The sequence below is a fragment of the Meriones unguiculatus genome, chromosome 2 (genome assembly GCF_030254825.1).
Source record: "Meriones unguiculatus strain TT.TT164.6M chromosome 2, Bangor_MerUng_6.1, whole genome shotgun sequence".
NCBI classification, from domain to species: domain Eukaryota; kingdom Metazoa; phylum Chordata; class Mammalia; order Rodentia; family Muridae; genus Meriones; species Meriones unguiculatus.
In genome coordinates this window covers 90630541-90635776 of record NC_083350.1, presented here as the reverse complement: position 1 = coordinate 90635776, position 5236 = coordinate 90630541, and the positions used below count along the sequence as shown (strand labels likewise).

General features: G+C 37.6%; 1 pseudogene; it reads left to right on the top strand.

Moving 5' to 3' along the window:
* The first annotated feature begins 446 nt into the window (after positions 1-446).
* Positions 447-1365, top strand: LOC110541319 (olfactory receptor 4C15-like; annotated as a pseudogene).
* The last annotated feature ends 3871 nt before the right edge of the window (positions 1366-5236 follow it).

Below are 5236 nucleotides of genomic sequence, written 5' to 3'. Positions count from 1 at the left end.
CTTACCAAGTGGCCAGGATTTTCAACTGAACCCAAAGCACATTTTGCCTTTTTATTAATATTATAGACAAGGTAATGTGAAATAGAGTTATCACAAACTACTTATAATGAAGTTGGCATGCATGATAAACAAACCTGACCTTTCGCTAATATTTAGAATATGATTTCAAAATGCCTTTTGATGTTTCACTCCAAAAAAATCTATAGATTGATAAAAGCTGGCTATTCAAAAAACTATTTTTCTTATATAGACAGCGAGAGGTTTAAATAACCACCATTCAAAATGCAGCTGTTTTAAAGCACTAAGATTTTACCTCTACCATAATTCTATAGGTTAAACAACTATACTCTTCCAAAATCTCTAATATTCTGTTTTCAATTACAATGAAAAGCCTCTTTTCTCATTATTGCAGATTTTCATGAACATATTTGACATTTACCATCTCCTTGAGCATCATGCAAAACCACAGCTTTGTCAGTGAGTTCATACTGCTGGGGCTTTATCAGAACCCAAAAGTTGAGAAAATACTATTTGTTGTATTTTCATTGGTCTATATTGCAACTCTGGGGGGCAACATGATAATTGTGGTGACCATAATCTATAGCCCTGCTCCCCCATGTACTTTTTGGCATTTCTGTCCTTATTGGATGCATGTACTTCTACTGTCACAACCAAGATGATTGTAGACTTCTTCTATGAAAGGAAGACCATTTCCTTAGAATGTTGTATGACACAGTTGTTTACTAGCCACTTCTTTGCAGGAGTTGAGGTGATTGTTCTGACAGCTATGGCCCATGACCGCTATGTGGCCATTTGCAAGCCCCTTCACTACTCTTCTATCATGACCCGGAGGCTCTGTGGCACTCTTGTAGGGGTGGCCTGGACAGGATTCTTACATTCTATCACACAAGTCATCTTCACTTTGCAATTGCCCTTCTGTGGACCCAGTTTTATTGATCATTTTATATGTGACTTATTCCCATTACTGCAGCTTGCCTGCACTGACACACACATTTTTGTCATTTTGGTGTTTGCAAACAGTAGGTCTTTCTGCATCATTATCTTCTCCTGGTTGATTGTCTCCTACGGTGTCATCCTCTTCTAAGAGGACATAGTTCTGAAGGATGAAGTAAAGCTCTCTCAACCTGTTCTCATATTACTGTTATGATTTTGTTCTTTGTCCCATGCATGTTCATATATGCATGGCCATCATCTGCCTTTTCCTTTGAGAAAAACACACTCATATTTGCCTCTGTCCTGACACCGTTGCTCAATCCTATAGTTTACACATTCAGGAATAAAGAAATGAAGAATGCTATCAGAAAAATGTGTAGAAGACTGATAGTGGCTTCTGATAAATTTTAAAACAGTAGTACACTTCCTACACTGGGGAGATAGTTCCTTGGGAAAGAGAACTCTCTGTACAAATAGGAAATCCTGTATCCCAGCACACATGTCGGAAGTCATGTACAGCAGGAAACCTTTTACCCAGTGCTACTGAAGAAGAAATAGGTGTCTTTCAAAGGCCCAAAGGACTACTCATCTAGTAGAGAAACAGTGTGCTCAAGGTTCAGTGGTGACTTGTCTAAAAAAAAATTGGTATAGGACTATAAATTGATACAAGCCCTCTTCTTTATATTTATGTGCACAGGCATAAAACCTTTCACCCCACAGGCACACAAATGTTTATATTACCCACACATACACACAGAGACACAAATACAAAGAAACAGAAAAGTACACATAGAAAAGAATGTAAACAATTGAGAAGCACTATTTACTTAAATAAACTCTCAGTAATTTACTCGTTATACAGAAATGAATGACGCCATTTAATAGAGAGTGTATCAACTGATTAATAAATTTTGAAAATTAATGCCTGCACAATTTTATGTTCATCTAAATCTACTAAAATTATGCAATTTCTCCTCCCTGTCCCTTTACAATTCCACTGATTGGGGAGGACCTCTTCCCTTTTCATCTGACCCAATTTTATCAGGTATCTTCAGGAATGGCTGCAAAGGCCTTCTCTGTGGCCTAGCAGGACTGCTCATCTCTTGGGCTTTTAAAAAATTGTTGAAGACATAGAAGAGGAGGCTGGGAAGTTAAGAATACTTGCTGCTCTTCCATAAGACCTAGATTCAATTTTCAGTTCTCATGTGGTAATTTGCACCTGTTTCCATTCCAGTTTTCTCATTCTCTTCCAGCTTCCACAGGGTAGTCACCCATGTGGTACACAAACATACATGCAAGTAAAATAACCATACATATTTAGAACGTGGTTGACAATTATAAATGTGTATTTGACATTAGAAAACTACTGAAATAAATTTAAGAAAAAAAGATTTTTAAGAAACATCATAAGGCATGAAAACCTACAAATACAGAGAAAGGTTGAGAAATAAAACCCAAACTTTATTTATGCCCATATAATTTGACTTTATTTTTGAGGTGAATCTATTCATTTGCAGGAGAAATTTTTACTTCTTGACTCTCATGACAAAGTATTGCTAGAGGAGCCAGAATTTCTCTTGGGTGAAATTACTATCCCAATCTAATAAGCTTTGTGAGTCAGTTTAGTATGAAAATACTCACAAGCATCTTCTGTTCCAGCATAACTAATGACAGGTGTCAAGCATCATGTTGCTGATATTAGCAGGAATAAGATAGTAATGAAGTATGCTCACATCACCTACTCTTTACATATGGAATAGAACCAAAAGGAATGAGGTTTGAAATAAGCTTTAAAAAGAATAATACATGTCAATTTATTTTATAATCACTATATCTAAAGAAATACAAAGATCTTTTGATTTTATAAGTGCTGGGAAAATATACATGAAATTGCATGATTTCCAAATGGAAAGTTAATGAAAACTTAGGACTGGGGTTAAAACTATCTTGACAACTTGTGTGAATCACATTAGACCAAACAGGCAACTAGGGCATGTTTGGAGATTTGCCCAACTCTCTTTATCTTTCATGTGTCTGTCATGACTTTTTGATGACTCTTCTCTACACACAGAAGTATCTGAAGTTGAGTTGTTCAGTTGCCCCTAAGGATTACCCTGAAATGTGTTGATCTAACATCATTTGCTCAATAGTTTTATCAAGCTATGGATCTAATGTTTGAAGGGAAGCATGTTATTCTGACTACAATGGAGTAACCAACACAGACTAATTTTGTGCCACTACATTGTATTCAAACATTATTTTTGATACTTTAATTCTTTTTTTTTTCAGAAAATGTTTTATTTATTTTTTTTAATTTTATTTTTTTCTTATCAGTTACATTTTAATAACTCTGTATCCCAGCCATGTCCTGCTCCCTCATTCCCTCCCAATCCCACCCTCCTTCTCTCATCTCCACCGTGCCCCTTTCCAAGTCCACTGATGGGGAGGGGACCTCCTCCCCATTCATCCGATTCTGTTTTATCAGGTATCTTCAGGACTGGCTGTGAAGCCCTCCTCTGTGACCTAACAGGACTGCTCCTCCCTTGGGGGGGTGGGGAGGTCAAATAGACAGTCATTGAGTTCCTGTATGGGAAACCAATTGGTTACTGAGTTACCACAGGCTACATCTGAGCAGAGGTTCTATGTTATATCCATACATGGACCTTGGTTGAATGTCAGTCTCAGAAAAGACCTTGTGCCCAGATATATTTGGTCCTTGTGGAGCTCCTATTCTTTCCCCATCAGACGAACTCCCCTTCTTTCATATGATTCCCTGTACTCTGCCGAATGTTTGGTCATGAGCCTTTGTATCTGCTTTGAAAACACTGCTAGTTAGAGACTTTCAGATGCTCTTAGGAGACTCCTGTCATACATACAATGCACATCCCATCTGTCTTTCTAAACAAGGATTGATCATCTTACCCCATGTCTGCTCACTTGATTATCTTTTTTAGGTGTGTAGATTTCATTATGTTTATCACAGCTTATAGGTCTATAGTGAGTATATACTGTGTTTGTCTTTCTCCTTCTGGGATATTTCACTCAGAATGATCTTTTCTGGATCCCACCATTTGCCCACAAATTTCATGATTTCCTCCTTTTTGATTGTTGAGTAGTATTCCATTGAGTAAAAATACTACAATTTCTGTACCCATTCCTCAGTTGACGGACATCTGGGTTGTTTCAAGGTTCTGGCTATTACAAATAAAGCTGCTATAAACATGGTTAAGCAAGTATCCCTTTTGTGTACTTGAGCAAAGTTTGGATATATACTTAGCAGTGGTATAGCTGGGTCTTCAAGAAGCACTACTCCTAATGGTCTGAGAAAGCGCCAGATAGATTTCCAGAGTGGTTGTACCAGTTTACATTCCCACCAGCAGTGGAGGAGGGTTGCCCTTTCTCCACAACCTCTCCAGCATGTGTTGTCACTTGAGTTTTAGATCTTGGCCATTCTGATGGGTGAAATCTCAGGGTCATTTTGATTTGCATTTCCCTGATTGCTAATGAGACTGAGCATTTCTTTAAGTGTTTCTCTGCCATTCGATATTTCTCTGTTGAGAATTCTCTGTTTAGCTCTGTTCCTCATTTTTTAATTGGATTACTTGGTTTGCTGCTTTTCAGCTTCTTTAGTTTTGTATATACAGGATATTAGTCCTCTGTCAGATAAAGGGTTAGTGAAAATTCTTTCCCAATCTGTAGGCAGTTGTTTTGTTTTGATGACAATGTCCTTTGCTTTACAGAAGCTTTTCAGTTTCATGAGGTCCCATTTATTGATCGTTGCTCTTAGAGCCTGTGCTGTTGGTGTTCTGTTCAAGAAGTTGTCTCCTATGCCAATGAGTTCTAGGCTGTTCCCCAATTTTTTATCGAACAGATTTAGAGTATCTGGTTTTATGTTGAGGTCTTTGATCCACTTGGACTTTAGTTTTGTACAGGGTGAGAAATATGGCTCTATTTTCATTCTTCTGCATGTAGACATCCAGTTGGACCAGCACCATTTGTTGAAGATGCTGTCTTTTTTCTATTCAAAGGTTTTGGCTTCTTTGTCAAAAATCAAGTATTCATAGGTGTGTGGGTTTATTTCTGGGTCTTCTATGCAGTTCTATTGATCCTCCTTTCTGTTTTTATGCCAATGCCATGCAGTTTTTATTACTATTGCTCTGTAGTACAACTTGAAATCGGGGATAGAGATACCTCCAGATGATCTGTTGTTGTGCAGGATTGTTTTGGAGTTTATGGGTTTTCTGTTTCTCCATATGAAGCTAAGAATCTTTTCTTCAAGGTC